General features: G+C 40.5%; 5 non-coding genes across 5 annotated transcripts; all 5 read left to right on the top strand.

The window, feature by feature from the left end:
• Nucleotides 1–2,532: 2,532 nt before the first annotated feature.
• Nucleotides 2,533–2,604, top strand: trnaw-cca (transfer RNA tryptophan (anticodon CCA)). Its single transcript has one exon. It is a non-coding gene; the product is annotated as a tRNA-Trp (tRNA).
• Nucleotides 2,605–4,983: 2,379 nt separating this feature from the next.
• On the top strand, nucleotides 4,984–5,055 carry trnag-ucc (transfer RNA glycine (anticodon UCC)). Its single transcript has one exon. It is a non-coding gene; the product is annotated as a tRNA-Gly (tRNA).
• Nucleotides 5,056–11,703: 6,648 nt separating this feature from the next.
• Nucleotides 11,704–11,775, top strand: trnaw-cca (transfer RNA tryptophan (anticodon CCA)). Its single transcript has one exon. It is a non-coding gene; the product is annotated as a tRNA-Trp (tRNA).
• A 2,372-nt stretch (nucleotides 11,776–14,147) lies between these two features.
• trnag-ucc (transfer RNA glycine (anticodon UCC)) lies at nucleotides 14,148–14,219 on the top strand. Its single transcript has one exon. It is a non-coding gene; the product is annotated as a tRNA-Gly (tRNA).
• A 6,652-nt stretch (nucleotides 14,220–20,871) lies between these two features.
• On the top strand, nucleotides 20,872–20,943 carry trnaw-cca (transfer RNA tryptophan (anticodon CCA)). Its single transcript has one exon. It is a non-coding gene; the product is annotated as a tRNA-Trp (tRNA).
• The last annotated feature ends 2,134 nt before the right edge of the window (nucleotides 20,944–23,077 follow it).

Here is a 23,077-nt window from a genome sequence, read left to right as displayed (position 1 = left end):
TAAATCTATAATCTCTATGAATTATTCCTCGCAGAAAAGCTACTGGGTCTGGATCACTACTGGATCTGTTAGGAACGCCGCCGTCATTGTTGGGGGACACAGTCAGCTGTCATTTAACTGGGCAGATGAAATACAGTGAGATTGTTAGCCATCTAACTTCAAGTTAACCTGACAGGGAGCAGGTTTGAGATGCTGGACATGCTGCTCTGGAAACATAGCTGGCTGAACTTTAAACTCGCTACGGAGAATGGAAAATCCCGAGTTAATGCCAAGTTATCCTGAAACTTAGCCGGCTAACCTACTTATCCAAGTAGGAAGAACACACCCAGGTGCCTATATGTTGTTGGTTTCTTTACAATGCTTGTGTAACTTAATAATATATATACTTTTCCTTGTGCAGAAAACATATCGGCACAATTCGAACTTATGCAAGTTTTATTGTAGAATACTACTACTACTAATAATAATTACAATTATTATGATAATAAACACGAAACAGAGACTGATTAGCATACGTTGAGGTTATCAACAAAGCTATTAACTCTTTACCATAATGCATTTTTACTATTAAGTTGTATCTGAAGCATATCATCTTTCGTGAAACTTGATTTGATTATGTACTTACCCAGCGTTACTTTTAACTTTTCTGTATGTGCACATATTCCTGTTATCCACAAACCACTGTAGTTATTTAAAGCAACTAAACGCAATAACTTCATCGTCACTCCTGTAACATTAAAACCCAATATTCACTGGCGCTGTTTAAACTGTGAATAACTAGGTGAGTGCATGTTTTTTTCAGATAATGGCCAATTCTACCTGTTCACCAAAAGCAAGCATGTGCAAATATGTACATTTATTATTTGGACCTTATTATATTAAACCTATTGTAAAATAAAATACAATATTAGTAAAGGCAAATACACTCACCTAAAGGATTATTAGATACACCTGTTCAATTTCTCATTAATGCAATTATCTAACCAACCAATCACATGGCAGTTGCTTCAATGCATTTAGGGGTGTGGTCCTGGTCAAGACAATCTCCTGAACTCCAAACTGGATGTCTGAATGGGAAAGAAAGGTGATTTAAGCAATTTTGAGGGTGGCATGGTTGTTGGTGCCAGACGGGCCGGTCTGAGTATTTCACAATCTGCTCAGTTACTGGGATTTTCACGCACAACCATTTCTAGGGTTTACAAAAAATGGTGTGAAAAGGGAAAAACATCCAGTATGCGGCAGTCCTGTGGGCGAAAATGCCTTGTTGATGCTAGAGGTCAGAGGAGAATGGGCCGACTGTTTCAAGCTGATAGAAGAGCAACTTTGACTGAAATAACCACTCGTTACAACCGAGGTATGCAGCAAGGCATTTGTGAAGCCACAACACGTACAACCTTGAGGCGGATGGGCTACAACAGCAGAAGACCCCACCGGGTACCACTCATCTCCACTACAGATAGGGAAAAGAGGCTACAATTTGCACAAGCTCACCAAAATTGGACAGTTGAAGACTGGAAAAATGTTGCCTGGTCTGATGAGTCTCGATTTCTGTTGAGACATTCAGATGGTAGAGTCAGAATTTGGCGTAAACAGAATGAGAACATGGATCCATCATGCCTTGTTACCACTGTGCAGGCTGGTGGTGGTGGTGTAATGGTGTGGGGGATGTTTTCTTGGCACACTTTAGGCCCCTTAGTGCCAATTGGGCATCGTTTAAATGCCACGGCCTACCTGAGCATTGTTTCTGAGCATGTCCATCCCTTTATGACCACCATGTACCCATCCTCTGATGGCTACTTCCAGCAGGATAATGCACCATGTCACAAAGGTCGAATCATTTCAAATTGGTTTCTTGAACATGACAATGAGTTCACTGTACTAAACTGGCCCCCACAGTCACCACATCTCAACCCAATAGAGCATCTTTGGGATGTGGTGGAACGGGAGCTTCGTGCCCTGGATGTGCATCCCACAAATCTCGATCAACTGCAAGATGCTATCCTATCAATATGGGCCAACATTTCTAAAGAATGCTTTCAGCACCTTGTTGAATCAATGCCACGTAGAATTAAGGCAGTTCTGAAGGCGAAAGGGGGTAAAACACAGTATTAGTATGGTGTTCCTAATAATCCTTTAGGTGAGTGTATAAGCGGAATATATTTGTTATAAATATAACAGATATAGTTTTATTTTCACTGTATTTTCCATTTAATGGGATTCCAGAATAATTTCTGTATCAAATTTAAACTACTGAGATATCATATTAAAGATATAGGAAAGACCAAACACATGTGCAGTATCCGTTTTTTTTTTCTTTCTTTCTGTAATTTCTGCTTTAAGTTTAACTTGGTATTCACGTCATGCCATGTGTTCTGTGTCATGCTCACTGTCACTATCTCTTTAGCATTCTGTTTAACTTCTTCATCACGTCAATGCTTCAGTTGCCCATTCATTAACCTAATGGTCACTAGCAAAACATCACCATAGTTCCCAATATTTTTCCTTGACGTCCTGTGTTAACTGAAGTTTAAGGACCTCGTGGCGCAACGGTAGCGCGTCTGACTCCAGATCAGAAGGTTGTGTGTTCAAATCACGTCGGGGTCAGTCTTTTACTCAACATTCCCTGTAATATCACTCAATAATTCCTGCTCTGGAGAGTGTTATTAATATCCTAGAATGCAAACGTTGTTAGTCTAAGTAACATGCATCTACACCCGATGGGATGCATAAAAGTCAGTCTGGTCTCCTGCACGTTGAAATTATATTTGATTTTAAGAATCCGTATCGTTTGTTATATTTTAATCTGCCTTGTTATAGGCTATTAACAGTGGACTGTCACAATCCGTGTTTTATTCACCTGCTGTATAGCTCCCTTTTATGTATTTCTTGTGCTTTCGATTACCGCCTACCCTATACTGTCTCACTTTCTGATCCCTGGTCGACACAATTCATACACTAATAAAAACGTATAGAAATACTTTAGATAACATCAACACTACTAGGTAATAATAGTAGATGGGATTCAATGTTCATTTCTCGGTTCATGTTTGAGCGATTCCGAGGCCTCGCTAAGGTGCCTTTTAGTGATGCGCTAAGGTCGCTGCACTGTGGCGCGGCACACCGACCCCCCAGGATGTTGCCATATTATTAGGAATATTATTAGGGTTCCACTGTACAAGATCTGCTGCCGTGCTCGGCATTACCAGCAGCTTATCCAGACGGAGGCGCCGGGTGTCACAGAGAGATGCAGGTCGGTGCTGCTAGTGGAGCGAGTCACTCATACTTTGACAATCACTCTTTGGGTGCATCGGGGTGTGTATATTGAAGTCACTAGACTTTCATTGACGTACACGGAGTAGCCTACACAGCATCAGCTGAGTTTGCGCCTGTAGAAAAGCCTGGCTGAATTTCTGCCAGCCCCAGCTCCTCTAGTCCAATAGTGCTATTAGTCAGCAACATTAGATGGCAGTCACACACAAGGTGCTTGAACTTGAGACTGAGAAAGTTTCCGGCTGTTGGAGCGCACCGCTTTCTACGTGGCACTAGTGTAAAGATGTCACTAATGTAAGTTTGTTCGAGATATGATTCTCTCTTAGAGTGCGAGAGGTCCTGGTTTAAAATGCCTTTCTTTTACGGTTTTCTTAATTTCTCATCAGCATTTTATTATGGTATTACCCCTTTTCTGTAAAGATTAGTTTATAATACACATGCATATACTACATATACTATTATTAAACATTATTATTATTTTTATTTCTTGGCAGACGCCCTTATGCAGGGCGACTTGCAACATAAGTGCAAGAATACAGTTAAGTACAAGGCATCAAACATTACAAATTCAAATTTACATTAAACAAAGCAATTCAAGATAATACATTTTACAACTTCCAATGTATACAGTTAAGTACAGTAAGTGCAGTCATACATTGTGAAAAGTAAAGCTAAGTGCCGTCAAGATGTACGACAATTGTCGAAATCATGTATTTGGCCAGTGAATAAGATCTCTTCTCCTCTCATCAGCATTTTATTATGGTATTACCCCTTTTCTGTAAAGATTAGTTTATAATACACATGCATATACTACATATACTATTATCATTTAAAATATTGTAGACAGACGCCATCCGACTGTCTATCCGTCTATTTTTAAATCCATCTAGTTTTGTCCATTTGTCCAAAATGTGGCTAGAGACAGTGGCTTGCTTTCTACCTAGTTCCCCCAGTAAAAGCCATTAACCACTGAAGAAACTCAATTCATTTCTGACAGTCATTTAAGGTAAGGTACATCCTTGCCATTCTTAACAATGACTGTGATGTCATCTACGTAAGCCACCGCTTTGAAAAGTTTCATTAATACACCAGGAACAATCAGCCCAAATAGTCTGTAGGTTATGTAAATGCATCACTACCAGCAGGTGACACACACACACACACACACACACACTTTTTTCTCGAGTTTGTTTTTCCATTCCAATGGGTGTCCAAGTTACTCCAACAGTCCAAGTTACACTGTCAATCAAATACATCATTGTCCGTGTTCCACCTTGGTGGGTAAATTCAATAAACTATGCGCTAAATAAAAACTGGCCTTTAAATAAACAGTATTCATCTATCGAGAATCTATGTTCATGGATTGTATAGAAGTATTTCCACATATGCATCTGGACACTCGGGCAAGCCAGCTGAGAAGTCGCTCAAGTCGCCGCAGCTAAGTATCGCCTTTTTCTCTCGCGTTTCCTAGTTTAGTTAAGAGTTACATTGATTGTTTACGTGGTTTGTTTAGCTAAGAATGATATATCTTGCACCTGTTTTGTAGTAAGAGCAGCGACTGTTTGTTAGTGAATTTAGCAAGTTACTTAGCACACTCAACACGCCCTGTCTGTAATCAGAAGCTTTACACTGTAGGCTGTGATTATTCGCATGTATCTAGTCAGATGAATGATCTGAAATGCATCAAAAGTCATGGAATGAGAGACTTTCTGGGCGTTGGTGGTATAGTGGTGAGCATAGCTGCCTTCCAAGCAGTTGACCCGGGTTCGATTCCCGGCCAACGCAACGTTTTCTTTCTAGGCTTCCGCCATCACACTTGTGATGCTTCGGGGGAGTTCGACACCATTCAAGCTATTGCGACCCTACTAAGCCTGCACTTACCGCTGTTTTCACTAACACACTTCTGGTGAACCGTTGCGCATGAACAGATGACGAATAAATGGCCTTACACTAGTATCCCACAGCACCAGCTTCGTCTGTAGAAAAACAAAGGTTCCTCTCCCTGCTGCAGGATACCCACATCACACTTGACTCGCAGACCTTTACTGCGCCCTCTTGCTTCACGTGGGCCGTGCTCCCAGAAGCGCTGTAACATACATGTGCACTTGCGTGCAAAAGTATTCGGTATTACATTTATTTGACGTGTTCATTGCTTGAATATACTTTAAAAGCTAATACACTCCTCTCCATGCTCACCAACAACAATTTTGGCGACGATGACGGCTAAAGTAAGGAGAAATAGAAATGCCACTTCCATTCACTCCAATTACTATTGTTGTTATTATTACAAGGGAAAACTATGACCCTTGGTCATCAGTGTCTTGGGCGGACAGTTATGTCATTTAACAACATCCAAGATACCCGAGCCATCGGTCAGTCAGCACCGCTAGATGGCGGCAGTCAGACACTCATGCAATGTTTGAAGGAGAAAGTGTTCAAATAGAGGAGCGCACAACTCTCTACGTGGCACCGATGTTAACTAGTTTTCACAGAAACCTGTGCTATGTGGCTCGTTGGTCTAGGGGTATGATTCAAAGGGTTCAAATCCCGGACGAGCCCTTTGTTTTAGTCTTTTCTCATTCATTTTCATTTTGACAGGGTACTTTTGCCAACATGAAAAACATTTCCTTCATGTATCATGACTTCATTATGGTAATATCTCATTTCGTATGTTTCCAAATAGGCCTCTTAACAATCATCTACAAGCCTACATATACCAGCATGATTTCATACAATGTGCACGATATGTAGTCCATGTCTGTCTCTCTGTCTCTCTAGATATATGTTTATAATTGAGTTGATGATAGTTGCATCTGTGCGCCAAACTGTGTCTGAGCAGCAGACTGTAACTTGAAATAATTGCATGAAAATGTCTGTATCTTCTTAATTTTATGCAGGTTAGTTCAGCTAGTAAGAAAGGTCACTATCTTTTTTATCTTTTTCTGTAACTAAACCATTCAGTCTTTCTACATGATGCCGTAAATCCAACATTTCCCCAATTCGCTCCCTGCGAGAAGACAATGCGGTGTGCAATGAAAGTGATAGCCTGTCACTTGGCACTTCAGTTCTGCGTACCACCAAGTCTTATTAGACTCCTTAGTTCTAACTGCAAGTTCCCTGCCATGTCCATGAAAGGGGATTGAGTCCGTATTGAACCATTATCTAAAACACAAAACTATGAGAAAGCTTTCGTGATCTATTGGTGCGCATCGCTACCTTCCGAGTAGTGGCCAGTACTACTACTACTAAAGGTAAAAATACTAAGGAACGAATGAACGAAAGAGAGAGTATCATTACTCAGTACACTTAGAGGCTATGTGTGTACTAGTAACTTGTTACTTGATTTAAGTCACGAAAAGTACCATCCAACGTCAGCCCCATCCTATGTAATGTGTGATGTCCAGAGCCGGCCCTAGCCATTTGGGGGCCATATGCGAGATTTGATAGTAGCCCCAAAACCATCCCCCCTCTCGATGAAAAACATTTTAGTGGTGCCCATGTTTATGGCGTATAGAGAATGTTTAGTTAAAACTAAAATAAACACAAACATTTAAATAATGCACATCACAGAACATGTATTGCACTTTAACATACACTGTACTTGTTGAAGAAATTGATGTAATAATCAATACAAATGTAAATAGTGCACTATGCATATTGAAATCAGAGCAATAACTAATAAACTGTTTAGGTAAAATAACATCCACACCAAAAATACTCAATACTGAAAATACTATAGTGCACAAAAAACTGAATTTAAATAATACAATACTATGAAAAATCATTAGCTGACAACTGGCAAACTACTGCAGTACTTAACTACTAGCTGATCATTATCATCATTTGGATGGCAACTGGCAGTAGGCTAGCTAGCAAAGTGAGCTGGATTATTACTTTATAATGATATATAATTTATAAAGACATGTAAATTCCTCACAAAGTTATGACTTAAAGTCCCACTGCTTGGAATTTAGAAAACACAGAACATCACTAAAGTTCCCCTGACATTATCTTTATAAACTCCACCACAATATACATTATATCCATCATATTTACATTACATTTAGCATACATATCCCTGACGCGTGTATTGACCTCACTGGAGACAATATGCTCGAGTCACAGATTAAATGCCCCTCTCCCTCTCGGGTTTACATGGTCTTAGTTTATTGCACTAGAGACGAGTTGTTTACCCGCAGCACTGCACAGGGCAAAGGACTGTCTTGTGCATTGCGCCTTGTTTAATACTTTGTTTTAATGATCTTACCGAGTGGTTTTTTACGTCACTGGTGGGGCTACAAAGCCATGAATCGAAGTGTTTTATCAAGTTAGGATTAAAACACGATGTACAGTACTGAACAGTGTACAACAGACCCACAACAATTTAGAGAGCATAATGATAAAGGAAACCACTGATCCGCATTAACCATGAAACGTCCATCAGCAATGTACTTTACCTTGAAACCCACAATAAATGGACCAGACCGTTACCTTGCACTTTTAAAATGCGTCCATTTCGGGAATGTTACATGGATACCATCATCTCAGACATTAGATTTTGCACGTAAACTGTGGGCTTAGATCGTGGAAAATTGTGCATGTTTTCAAAATTTCTACGCCATTTACTGGTGTTTTTGGGATGCTCCTTCTGTGTGACCGTATACCTCGAGTAAACGTTTACTCGGTCTGCTTGAGCAAGTGGGTTGAAATGACGTGTGTAAGCCGAAAGCCAGTAATGTATTTTGATACCAGACATTACAGCTTTCATGACCAGGGGCGCAGCGAGGATTTCAGGGCCCCATGAAAGTAAAAAAGGTAGCTACCGAAGTGTGACCCATCGGGAGGATAGCTAAACCCGGGGGTTATTCCTGTGAGGAGAGGTTGAGGGGTGGATGAGGAAGCTCGCCACATGATAGGTCGTTGAGGTAGGAGGAGAAACAAGTGAGAGCAGTCCCAGAGATTCCAAGGTCAGCGAGGCAGGAGAGTAGGATGGAGTGATCGACGGTGTCAAATGTTGCGGAGAGACCAAGGAGGATGAGGATTGAGGAGAGGGAGGCTGCCCGAGCACAGTTGAGGGAGTCAGTGACTGCCAGGAGAGCAGTCTCAGTGGTGTGAGCGGTGTTTGGAAGGTGGATTGCAGAGGATCAAGAAGTGAGAGATGGGAAAGGAATGCAGAGAGCTGACAGTGGAAAGTGAATAAATAAAACAAAACAAGAAGCAATAAAAAACACACAAAACAAATACCAAAATAGGCTAACGCCCATTGCTAGTGATGCAATAAAGGGACACTGTTTGGAATGAATGAGAATTGTGCATTCTTACCGATGCCCCACAACGATCACACCTTTTGATCGATCAGCTATTTAACTCTTTCATCAACCTCCATTACCTATAACATAATTTTGAGAAATGTACTTTTTCTTTCAAGTGTGCTGCAGGAAACATCCACTTATTTATAATTCGTTTTATGTCACTTGTTTGCTGCAAGAAAGGCAAGGCGGTAAGGCTGTAGAACACTGCTACATTATGCATCTTGCACTATGGTGTCTGTAATATAGTTTTTTCGTGCAATACTAATTTATATTGTATTCATAATTCGATTTGTCACTTGTTTCTTGCATACTGTTTTTATTTTGTGTGGTTTTTTATTGTTTCAAAAATAAAGAAAATCTAAGACATGAAGCTATGCAGTTTCTGTGTGAGTGTATGAACACAATGATCGGTGGTGGAATTGGCTGCGATGCCAGGGGCACCAGCTAAAATCTTGCCTAGGGCATCAAATTGGTCAGGGCCGGCCCAGGGCGGAATGACTGATGTGCGGTCCTAATTAATCGGCTACGTAAATCATTCCTTTCCGACCGAACCTGTAACGCTCAAATAATTAATCTGTATAATTTAAATCTATAATCTCTATGAATTATTCCTCGCAGAAAAGCTACTGGGTCTGGATCACTACTGGATCTGTTAGGAACGGCGCCGTCATTGTTGGGGGACACAGTCAGCTGTCATTTAACTGGGCAGATGAAATACAGTCAGATTGTTAGCCATCTAACTTCAAGTTAACCTGACAGGGAGCAGGTTTGAGATGCTGGAAATGCTGCTCTGGAAACATAGCTGGCTGAACTTTAAACTCGCTACGGAGAATGGAAAATCCCGAGTTAATGCCAAGTTATCCTGAAACTTAGCCGGCTAACCTACTTATCCAAGTAGGAAGAACACACCCAGGTGCCTATATGTTGTTGGTTTCTTTACAATGCTTGTGTAACTTAATAATACATATACTTTTCCTTGTGCAGAAAACATATCGGCACAATTCGAACTTGTGCAAGTTTTATTGTAGAATACTACTACTAATAATAATAATTACAATTATTATGATAATAAACACGAAACAGAGACTGATTAGCATACGTTGAGGTTATCAACAAAGCTATTAACTCTTTACCATAATGCATTTTTACTATTAAGTTGTATCTGAAGCATATCATCTTTCGTGAAACTTGATTTGATTATGTACTTACCCAGCGTTACTTTTAACTTTTCTGTATGTGCACATATTCCTGTTATCCACAAACCACTGTAGTTATTTAAAGCAACTAAACGCAATAACTTCATCGTCACTCTTGTAACATTAAAACCCAATATTCACTGGCGCTGTTTAAACTGTGAATAACTAGGTGAGTGCATGTTTTTTCAGACAATGGCCAATTCTACCTGTTCACCAAAAGCAAGCATGTGCAAATATGTACATTTATTATTTGGACCTTATTATATTAAACCTATTGTAAAATAAAATACAATATTAGTAAAGGCAAATACACTCACCTAAAGGATTATTAGATACACCTGTTCAATTTCTCATTAATGCAATTATCTAACCAACCAATCACATGGCAGTTGCTTCAATGCATTTAGGGGTGTGGTCCTGGTCAAGACAATCTCCTGAACTCCAAACTGGATGTCTGAATGGGAAAGAAAGGTGATTTAAGCAATTTTGAGCGTGGCATGGTTGTTGGTGCCAGACGGGCCGGTCTGAGTATTTCACAATCTGCTCAGTTACTGGGATTTTCACGCACAACCATTTCTAGGGTTTACAAAAAATGGTGTGAAAAGGGAAAAACATCCAGTATGCGGCAGTCCTGTGGGCGAAAATGCCTTGTTGATGCTAGAGGTCAGAGGAGAATGGGCCGACTGTTTCAAGCTGATAGAAGAGCAACTTTGACTGAAATAAACACTCGTTACAATCGAGGTATGCAGCAAGGCATTTGTGAAGCCACAACACGTACAACCTTGAGGCGGATGGGCTACAACAGCAGAAGACCCCACCGGGTACCACTCATGTCCACTACACATAGGAAAAAGAGGCTACAATTTGCACAAGCTCACCAAAATTGGACAGTTGAAGACTGGAAAAATGTTGCCTGGTCTGATGAGTCTCGATTTCTGTTGAGACATTCAGATGGTAGAGTCAGAATTTGGCGTAAACAGAATGAGAACATGGATCCATCATGCCTTGTTACCACTGTGCAGGCTGGTGGTGGTGGTGTAATGGTGTGGGGGATGTCTTCTTGGCACACTTTAGGCCCCTTAGTGCCAATTGGGCATCGTTTAAATGCCACGGCCTACCTGAGCATTGTTTCTGAGCATGTCCATCCCTTTATGACCACCATGTACCCATCCTCTGATGGCTACTTCCAGCAGGATAATGCACCATGTCACAAAGGTCGAATCATTTCAAATTTTGTTTCTTGAACATGACAATGAGTTCACTGTACTAAACTGGCCCCCACAGTCACCAGATCTCAACCCAATAGAGCATCTTTGGGATGTGGTGGAACGGGAGCTTCGTGCCCTGGATGTGCATCCCGCAAATCTCGATCAACTGCAAGATGCTATCCTATCAATATGGGCCAACATTTCTAAAGAATGCTTTCAGCACCTTGTTGAATCAATGCCACGTAGAATTAAGGCAGTTCTGAAGGCGAAAGGGGGTAAAACACAGTATTAGTATGGTGTTCCTAATAATCCTTTAGGTGAGTGTATAAGCGGAATATATTTGTTATAAATACAGCAAATATAGTTTTATATTCACTGTATTTTCCATTTCATGGGATTCCAGAATAATTTCTGTATCAAATTTAAACTACTGAGATATCATATTAAAGATATAGGAAAGACCAAACATATGTGCAGTGTCCGGTTTTCTTTTTTTTCTTTCTATCTGTAATTTCTGCTTTAAGTTTAACTTGGTATTCACGTCATGCCATGTGTTCTGTGTCATGCTCACTGTCACTATCTCTTTAGCATTCTGTTTAACTTCTTCATCACGTCAATGCTTCAGTTGCCCATTCATTAACCTAAATGGTCACTAGCAAAACATCACCATAGTTCCCAATATTTTTCCTTGACGTCCTGTGTTAACTGAAGTTTAAGGACCTCGTGGCGCAACGGTAGCGCGTCTGACTCCAGATCAGAAGGTTGTGTGTTCAAATCACGTCGGGGTCAGTCTTTTACTCAACATTCCCTGTAATATCACTCAATAATTCCTGCTCTGGAGAGTGTTATTAATATCCTAGAATGCAAACGTTGTTAGTCTAAGTAACATGCATCTACACCCGAGAGGATGCATAAAAGTCAGTCTGGTCTCCTGCACGTTGAAATTATATTTGATTTTAAGAATCCGTATCGTTTGTTATATTTTAATCTGCCTTGTTATAGGCTATTAACAGTAGACTGTCACAATCCGTGTTTAATTCACCTGCTGTATAGCTCCCTTTTATGTATTTCTTGTGCTTTCGATTACCGCCTACCCAATACTGTCTCACTTTCTGATCCCTGGTCGACACAATTCATACACTAATAAAAACGTATAGAAATACTTTAGATAACATCAACACTACTAGGTAATAATAGTAGATGGGATTCAATGTTCATTTCTCGGTTCATGTTTGAGCGATTCCGAGGCCTCGCTAAGGTGCCTTTTAGTGATGCGCTAAGGTCGCTGCACTGTGGCGCGGCACACCGACCCCCCAGGATGTTGCCATATTATTAGGAATATTATTAGGGTTCCACTGTACAAGATCTGCTGCCGTGCTCGGCATTACCAGCAGCTTATCCAGACGGAGGCGCCGGGTGTCACAGAGAGATGCAGGTCGGTGCTGCTAGTGGAGCGAGTCACTCATACTTTGACAATCACTCTTTGGGTGCATCGGGGTGTGTATATTGAAGTCACTAGACTTTCATTGACGTACACGGAGTAGCCTACACAGCATCAGCTGAGTTTGCGCCTGTAGAAAAGCCTGGCTGAATTTCTGCCAGCCCCAGCTCCTCTAGTCCAATAGTGCTATTAGTCAGCAACACTAGATGGCAGTCACACACAAGGTGCTTGAACTTGAGACTGAGAAAGTTTCCAGCTGTTGGAGCGCACCGCTTTCTACGTGGCACTAGTGTAAAGATGTCACTAATGTAAGTTTGTTCGAGATATGATTCTCTCTTAGAGTGCGAGAGGTCCTGGTTTAAAATGCCTTTCTTTTACGGTTTTCTTAATTTCTCATCAGCATTTTATTATGGTATTACCCCTTTTCTGTAAAGATTAGTTTATAATACACATGCATATACTACATATACTATTATTAAACATTATTATTATTTTTATTTCTTGGCAGACGCCCTTATGCAGGGCGACTTGCAACATAAGTGCAAGAATACAGTTAAGTACAAGGCATCAAACATTACAAATTCAAATTTACATTAAACAAAGCAATTCAAGATAATACATTTTACAACTTCCAATGTATACAGTTAAGTACAGTAAGTGCAGTCATACATTGTGAAAAGTAAAGCTAAGTGCCGTCAAGATGTACGACAATTGTCGAAATCATGTATTTGGCCAGTGAATAAGATCTCTTCTCCTCTCATCAGCATTTTATTATGGTATTACCCCTTTTCTGTAAAGATTAGTTTATAATACACATGCATATACTACATATACTATTATCATTTAAAATATTGTAGACAGACGCCATCCGACTGTCTATCCGTCTATTTTTAAATCCATCTAGTTTTGTCCATTTGTCCAAAATGTGGCTAGAGACAGTGGCTTGCTTTCTACCTAGTTCCCCCAGTAAAAGCCATTAACCACTGAAGAAACTCAATTCATTTCTGACAGTCATTTAAGGTAAGGTACATCCTTGCCATTCTTAACAATGACTGTGATGTCATCTACGTAAGCCACCGCTTTGAAAAGTTTCATTAATACACCAGGAACAATCAGCCCAAATAGTCTGTAGGTTATGTGAATGCATCACTACCAGCAGGTGACACACACACACACACACACACACACACTTTTCTCTCGAGTTTGTTTTTCCATTGTCCAAGTTACTCCAACAGTCCAAGTTACACTGTAAATCAAATACATCATTGTCCGTGTTCCACCTTGGTGGGTAAATTCAATAAACTATGCGCTAAATAAAAACTGACCTTTAAATAAACAGTATTCATCTATCGAGAATCTATGTTCATGGTTTGTATAGAAGTATTTCCACATATGCATCTGGACACTCGGGCAAGCCAGCTGAGAAGTCGCTCAAGTCGCCGCAGCTAAGTATCGCCTTTTTCTCTCGCGTTTCCTAGTTTAGTTAAGAGTTACATTGATTGTTTACGTGGTTTGTTTAGCTAAGAATGATATATCTTGCACCTGTTTTGTAGTAAGAGCAGCGACTGTTTGTTAGTGAATTTAGCAAGTTACTTAGCACACTCAACACGCCCTGTCTGTAATCAGAAGCTTTACACTGTAGGCTGTGATTATTCGCATGTATCTAGTCAGATGAATGATCTGAAATGCATCAAAAGTCATGGAATGAGAGACTTTCTGGGCGTTGGTGGTATAGTGGTGAGCATAGCTGCCTTCCAAGCAGTTGACCCGGGTTCGATTCCCGGCCAACGCAACGTTTTCTTTCTAGGCTTCCGCCATCACACTTGTGATGCTTCGGGGGAGTTCGACACCATTCAAGCTATTGCGACCCTACTAAGCCTGCACTTACCGCTGTTTTCACTAACACACTTCTGGTGAACCGTTGCGCATGAACAGATGACGAATAAATGGCCTTACACTAGTATCCCACAGCACCAGCTTCGTCTGTAGAAAAACAAAGGTTCCTCTCCCTGCTGCAGGATACCCACATCACACTTGACTCGCAGACCTTTACTGCGCCCTCTTGCTTCACGTGGGCCGTGCTCCCAGAAGCGCTGTAACATACATGTGCACTTGCGTGCAAAAGTATTCGGTATTACATTTATTTGACGTGTTCATTGCTTGAATATACTTTAAAAGCTAATACACTCCTCTCCATGCTCACCAACAACAATGTTGGCGACGATGACGGCTAAAGTAAGGAGAAATAGAAATGCCACTTCCATTCACTCCAATTACTATTGTTGTTATTATTACAAGGGAAAACTATGACCCTTGGTCATCAGTGTCTTGGGCGGACAGTTATGTCATTTAACAACATCCAAGATACCCGAGCCATCGGTCAGTCAGCACCGCTAGATGGCGGCAGTCAGACACTCATGCAATGTTTGAAGGAGAAAGTGTTCAAATAGAGGAGCGCACAACTCTCTACGTGGCACCGATGTTAACTAGTTTTCACAGAAACCTGTGCTATGTGGCTCGTTGGTCTAGGGGTATGATTCAAAGGGTTCAAATCCCGGACGAGCCCTTTGTTTTAGTCTTTTCTCATTCATTTTCATTTTGACAGGGTACTTTTGCCAACATGAAAAACATTTCCTTCATGTATCATGACTTCATTATGGTAATATCTCATTTCGTATGTTTCCAAATAGGCCTCTTAACAATCATCTACAAGCCTACATATACCAGCATGATTTCATACAATGTGCACGATATGTAGTCCATGTCTGTCTCTCTGTCTCTCTAGATATATGTTTATAATTGAGTTGATGATAGTTGCATCTGTGCGCCAAACTGTGTCTGAGCAGCAGACTGTAACTTGAAATAATTGCATGAAAATGTCTGTATCTTCTTAATTTTATGCAGGTTAGTTCAGCTAGTAAGAAAGGTCACTATCTTTTTTATCTTTTTCTGTAACTAAACCATTCAGTCTTTCTACATGATGCCGTAAATCCAACATTTCCCCAATTCGCTCCCTGCGAGAAGACAATGCGGTGTGCAATGAAAGTGATAGCCTGTCACTTGGCACTTCAGTTCTGCGTACCACCAAGTCTTATTAGACTCCTTAGTTCTAACTGCAAGTTCCCTGCCATGTCCATGAAAGGGGATTGAGTCCGTATTGAACCATTATCTAAAACACAAAACTATGAGAAAGCTTTCGTGATCTATTGGTGCGCATCGCTACCTTCCGAGTAGTGGCCAGTACTACTACTACTAAAGGTAAAAATACTAAGGAACGAATGAACGAAAGAGAGAGTATCATTACTCAGTACACTTAGAGGCTATGTGTGTACTAGTAACTTGTTACTTGATTTAAGTCACGAAAAGTACCATCCAACGTCAGCCCCATCCTATGTAATGTGTGATGTCCAGAGCCGGCCCTAGCCATTTGGGGGCCATATGCGAGATTTGATAGTAGCCCCAAAACCATCCCCCCTCTCGATGAAAAACATTTTAGTGGTGCCCATGTTTATGGCGTATAGAGAATGTTTAGTTAAAACTAAAATAAACACAAACATTTAAATAATGCACATCACAGAACATGTATTGCACTTTAACATACACTGTACTTGTTGAAGAAATTGATGTAATAATCAATACAAATGTAAATAGTGCACTATGCATATTGAAATCAGAGCAATAACTAATAAACTGTTTAGGTAAAATAACATCCACACCAAAAATACTCAATACTGAAAATACTATAGTGCACAAAAAACTGAATTTAAATAATACAATACTATGAAAAATCATTAGCTGACAACTGGCAAACTACTGCAGTACTTAACTACTAGCTGATCATTATCATCATTTGGATGGCAACTGGCAGTAGGCTAGCTAGCAAAGTGAGCTGGATTATTACTTTATAATGATATATAATTTATAAAGACATGTAAATTCCTCACAAAGTTATGACTTAAAGTCCCACTGCTTGGAATTTAGAAAACACAGAACATCACTAAAGTTCCCCTGACATTATCTTTATAAACTCCACCACAATATACATTATATCCATCATATTTACATTACATTTAGCATACATATCCCTGACGCGTGTATTGACCTCACTGGAGACAATATGCTCGAGTCACAGATTAAATGCCCCTCTCCCTCTCGGGTTTACATGGTCTTAGTTTATTGCACTAGAGACGAGTTGTTTACCCGCAGCACTGCACAGGGCAAAGGACTGTCTTGTGCATTGCGCCTTGTTTAATACTTTGTTTTAATGATCTTACCGAGTGGTTTTTTACGTCACTGGTGGGGCTACAAAGCCATGTAAGCCATCGAAGTGTTTTATCAAGTTAGGATTAAAACACGATGTACAGTACTGAACAGTGTACAACAGACCCACAACAATTTAGAGAGCATAATGATAAAGGAAACCACTGATCCGCATTAACCATGAAACGTCCATCAGCAATGTACTTTACCTTGAAACCCACAATAAATGGACCAGACCGTTACCTTGCACTTTTAAAATGCGTCCATTTCGGGAATGTTACATGGATACCATCATCTCAGACGTTAGATTTTGCACGTAAACTGTGGGCTTAGATCGTGGAAAATTGTGCATGTTTTCAAAATTTCTACGCCATTTACTGGTGTTTTTGGGATGCTCCTTCTGTGTGACCGTATACCTCGAGTAAACGTTTACTCGGTCTGCTTGAGCAAGTGGGTTGAAATGACGTGTGTAAGCCGAAAGCCAGTAATGTATTTTGATACCAGACATTACAGCTTTCATGACCAGGGGCGCAGCGAGGATTTCAGGGCCCCATGAAAGTAAAAAAGGTAGCTACCGAAGTGTGACCCATCGGGAGGATAGCTAAACCCGGGGGTTATTCCTGTGAGGAGAGGTTGAGGGGTGGATGAGGAAGCTCGCCACATGATAGGTCGTTGAGGTAGGAGGAGAAACAAGTGAGAGCAGTCCCAGAGATTCCAAGGTCAGCGAGGCAGGAGAGTAGGATGGAGTGATCGACGGTGTCAAATGTTGCGGAGAGACCAAGGAGGATGAGGATTGAGGAGAGGGAGGCTGCCCGAGCACAGTTGAGGGAGTCAGTGACTGCCAGGAGAGCAGTCTCAGTGGTGTGAGCGGTGTTTGGAAGGCGGATTGCAGAGGATCAAGAAGTGAGAGATGGGAAAGGAATGCAGAGAGCTGACAGTGGAAAGTGAATAAATAAAACAAAACAAGAAGCAATAAAAAACACACAAAACAAATACCAAAATAGGCTAACGCCCATTGCTAGTGATGCAATAAAGGGACACTGTTTGGAATGAATGAGAATTGTGCATTCTTACCGATGCCCCACAACGATCACACCTTTTGATCGATCAGCTATTTAACTCTTTCATCAACCTCCATTACCTATAACATAATTTTGAGAAATGTACTTTTTCTTTCAAGTGTGCTGCAGGAAACATCCACTTATTTATAATTCGTTTTATGTCACTTGTTTGCTGCAAGAAAGGCAAGGCGGTAAGGCTGTAGAACACTGCTACATTATGCATCTTGCACTATGGTGTCTGTAATATAGTTTTTTCGTGCAATACTAATTTATATTGTATTCATAATTCGATTTGTCACTTGTTTCTTGCATACTGTTTTTATTTTGTGTGGTTTTTTATTGTTTCAAAAATAAAGAAAATCTAAGACATGAAGCTATGCAGTTTCTGTGTGAGTGTATGAACACAATGATCGGTGGTGGAATTGGCTGCGATGCCAGGGGCACCAGCTAAAATCTTGCCTAGGGCATCAAATTGGTCAGGGCCGGCCCAGGGCGGAATGACTGATGTGCGGTCCTAATTAATCGGCTACGTAAATCATTCCTTTCCGACCGAACCTGTAACGCTCAAATAATTAATCTGTATAATTTAAATCTATAATCTCTATGAATTATTCCTCGCAGAAAAGCTACTGGGTCTGGATCACTACTGGATCTGTTAGGAACGGCGCCGTCATTGTTGGGGGACACAGTCAGCTGTCATTTAACTGGGCAGATGAAATACAGTCAGATTGTTAGCCATCTAACTTCAAGTTAACCTGACAGGGAGCAGGTTTGAGATGCTGGAAATGCTGCTCTGGAAACATAGCTGGCTGAACTTTAAACTCGCTACGGAGAATGGAAAATCCCGAGTTAATGCCAAGTTATCCTGAAACTTAGCCGGCTAACCTACTTATCCAAGTAGGAAGAACACACCCAGGTGCCTATATGTTGTTGGTTTCTTTACAATGCTTGTGTAACTTAATAATACATATACTTTTCCTTGTGCAGAAAACATATCGGCACAATTCGAACTTGTGCAAGTTTTATTGTAGAATACTACTACTAATAATAATAATTACAATTATTATGATAATAAACACGAAACAGAGACTGATTAGCATACGTTGAGGTTATCAACAAAGCTATTAACTCTTTACCATAATGCATTTTTACTATTAAGTTGTATCTGAAGCATATCATCTTTCGTGAAACTTGATTTGATTATGTACTTACCCAGCGTTACTTTTAACTTTTCTGTATGTGCACATATTCCTGTTATCCACAAACCACTGTAGTTATTTAAAGCAACTAAACGCAATAACTTCATCGTCACTCTTGTAACATTAAAACCCAATATTCACTGGCGCTGTTTAAACTGTGAATAACTAGGTGAGTGCATGTTTTTTCAGACAATGGCCAATTCTACCTGTTCACCAAAAGCAAGCATGTGCAAATATGTACATTTATTATTTGGACCTTATTATATTAAACCTATTGTAAAATAAAATACAATATTAGTAAAGGCAAATACACTCACCTAAAGGATTATTAGATACACCTGTTCAATTTCTCATTAATGCAATTATCTAACCAACCAATCACATGGCAGTTGCTTCAATGCATTTAGGGGTGTGGTCCTGGTCAAGACAATCTCCTGAACTCCAAACTGGATGTCTGAATGGGAAAGAAAGGTGATTTAAGCAATTTTGAGCGTGGCATGGTTGTTGGTGCCAGACGGGCCGGTCTGAGTATTTCACAATCTGCTCAGTTACTGGGATTTTCACGCACAACCATTTCTAGGGTTTACAAAAAATGGTGTGAAAAGGGAAAAACATCCAGTATGCGGCAGTCCTGTGGGCGAAAATGCCTTGTTGATGCTAGAGGTCAGAGGAGAATGGGCCGACTGTTTCAAGCTGATAGAAGAGCAACTTTGACTGAAATAAACACTCGTTACAATCGAGGTATGCAGCAAGGCATTTGTGAAGCCACAACACGTACAACCTTGAGGCGGATGGGCTACAACAGCAGAAGACCCCACCGGGTACCACTCATGTCCACTACACATAGGAAAAAGAGGCTACAATTTGCACAAGCTCACCAAAATTGGACAGTTGAAGACTGGAAAAATGTTGCCTGGTCTGATGAGTCTCGATTTCTGTTGAGACATTCAGATGGTAGAGTCAGAATTTGGCGTAAACAGAATGAGAACATGGATCCATCATGCCTTGTTACCACTGTGCAGGCTGGTGGTGGTGGTGTAATGGTGTGGGGGATGTCTTCTTGGCACACTTTAGGCCCCTTAGTGCCAATTGGGCATCGTTTAAATGCCACGGCCTACCTGAGCATTGTTTCTGAGCATGTCCATCCCTTTATGACCACCATGTACCCATCCTCTGATGGCTACTTCCAGCAGGATAATGCACCATGTCACAAAGGTCGAATCATTTCAAATTTTGTTTCTTGAACATGACAATGAGTTCACTGTACTAAACTGGCCCCCACAGTCACCAGATCTCAACCCAATAGAGCATCTTTGGGATGTGGTGGAACGGGAGCTTCGTGCCCTGGATGTGCATCCCGCAAATCTCGATCAACTGCAAGATGCTATCCTATCAATATGGGCCAACATTTCTAAAGAATGCTTTCAGCACCTTGTTGAATCAATGCCACGTAGAATTAAGGCAGTTCTGAAGGCGAAAGGGGGTAAAACACAGTATTAGTATGGTGTTCCTAATAATCCTTTAGGTGAGTGTATAAGCGGAATATATTTGTTATAAATACAGCAAATATAGTTTTATATTCACTGTATTTTCCATTTCATGGGATTCCAGAATAATTTCTGTATCAAATTTAAACTACTGAGATATCATATTAAAGATATAGGAAAGACCAAACATATGTGCAGTGTCCGGTTTTCTTTGTTTTCTTTCTTTCTGTAATTTCTGCTTTAAGTTTAACTTGGTATTCACGTCATGCCATGTGTTCTGTGTCATGCTCACTGTCACTATCTCTTTAGCATTCTGTTTAACTTCTTCATCACGTCAATGCTTCAGTTGCCCATTCATTAACCTAATGGTCACTAGCAAAACATCACCATAGTTCCCAATATTTTTCCTTGACGTCCTGTGTTAACTGAAGTTTAAGGACCTCGTGGCGCAACGGTAGCGCGTCTGACTCCAGATCAGAAGGTTGTGTGTTCAAATCACGTCGGGGTCAGTCTTTTACTCAACATTCCCTGTAATATCACTCAATAATTCCTGCTCTGGAGAGTGTTATTAATATCCTAGAATGCAAACGTTGTTAGTCTAAGTAACATGCATCTACACCCGAGGGGATGCATAAAAGTCAGTCTGGTCTCCTGCACGTTGAAATTATATTTGATTTTAAGAATCCGTATCGTTTGTTATATTTTAATCTGCCTTGTTATAGGCTATTAACAGTCGACTGTCACAATCCGTGTTTTATTCACCTGCTGTATAGCTCCCTTTTATGTATTTCTTGTGCTTTCGATTACCGCCTACCCTATACTGTCTCACTTTCTGATCCCTGGTCGACACAATTCATACACTAATAAAAACGTATAGAAATACTTTAGATAACATCAACACTACTAGGTAATAATAGTAGATGGGATTCAATGTTCATTTCTCGGTTCATGTTTGAGCGATTCCGAGGCCTCGCTAAGGTGCCTTTTAGTGATGCGCCAAGGTCGCTGCACTGTGGCGCGGCACACCGACCCCCCAGGATGTTGCCATATTATTAGGAATATTATTAGGGTTCCACTGTACAAGATCTGCTGCCGTGCTCGGCATTACCAGCAGCTTATCCAGACGGAGGCGCCGGGTGTCACAGAGAGATGCAGGTCGGTGCTGCTAGTGGAGCGAGTCACTCATACTTTGACAATCACTCTTTGGGTGCATCGGGGTGTGTATATTGAAGTCACTAGACTTTCATTGACGTACACGGAGTAGCCTACACAGCATCACCTGAGTTTGCGCCTGTAGAAAAGCCTGGCTGAATTTCTGCCAGCCCCAGCTCCTCTAGTCCAATAGTGCTATTAGTCAGCAACATTAGATGGCAGTCACACACAAGGTGCTTGAACTTGAGACTGAGAAAGTTTCCGGCTGTTGGAGCGCACCGCTTTCTACGTGGCACTAGTGTAAAGATGTCACTAATGTAAGTTTGTTCGAGATATGATTCTCTCTTAGAGTGCGAGAGCTCCTGGTTTAAAATGCCTTTCTTTTACGGTTTTCTTAATTTCTCATCAGCATTTTATTATGGTATTACCCCTTTTCTGTAAAGATTAGTTTATAATACACATGCATATACTACATATACTATTATTAAACATTATTATTATTTTTATTTCTTGGCAGACGCCCTTATGCAGGGCGACTTGCAACATAAGTGCAAGAATACAGTTAAGTACAAGGCATCAAACATTACAAATTCAAATTTACATTAAACAAAGCAATTCAAGATAATACATTTTACAACTTCCAATGTATACAGTTAAGTACAGTAAGTGCAGTCATACATTGTGAAAAGTAAAGCTAAGTGCCGTCAAGATGTACGACAATTGTCGAAATCATGTATTTGGCCAGTGAATAAGATCTCTTCTCCTCTCATCAGCATTTTATTATGGTATTACCCCTATTCTGTAAAGATTAGTTTATAATACACATGCATATACTACATATACTATTATCATTTAAAATATTGTAGACAGACGCCATCCGACTGTCTATCCGTCTATTTTTAAATCCATCTAGTTTTGTCCATTTGTCCAAAATGTGGCTAGAGACAGTGGCTTGCTTTCTACCTAGTTCCCCCAGTAAAAGCCATTAACCACTGAAGAAACTCAATTCATTTCTGACAGTCATTTAAGGTAAGGTACATCCTTGCCATTCTTAACAATGACTGTGATGTCATCTACGTAAGCCACCGCTTTGAAAAGTTTCATTAATACACCAGGAACAATCAGCCCAAATAGTCTGTAGGTTATGTAAATGCATCACTACCAGCAGGTGACACACACACACACACACACACACACACACACACACACACACACTTTTTTCTCGAGTTTGTTTTTCCATTCCAATGGGTGTCCAAGTTACTCCAACAGTCCAAGTTACACTGTCAATCAAATACATCATTGTCCGTGTTCCACCTTGGTGGGTAAATTCAATAAACTTTGCGCTAAATAAAAACTGACCTTTAAATAAACAGTATTCATCTATCGAGAATCTATGTTCATGGTTTGTATAGAAGTATTTCCACATATGCATCTGGACACTCGGGCAAGCCAGCTGAGAAGTCGCTCAAGTCGCCGCAGCTAAGTATCGCC

Source organism: Amia ocellicauda, chromosome 19 (assembly GCF_036373705.1).
Source record: "Amia ocellicauda isolate fAmiCal2 chromosome 19, fAmiCal2.hap1, whole genome shotgun sequence".
In the NCBI taxonomy this organism is placed as follows: Eukaryota; Metazoa; Chordata; class Actinopteri; order Amiiformes; family Amiidae; genus Amia; species Amia ocellicauda.
The sequence above is the reverse complement of the archived record's forward strand: the minus strand, read 5'-3'. Positions and strand labels throughout refer to the sequence as shown.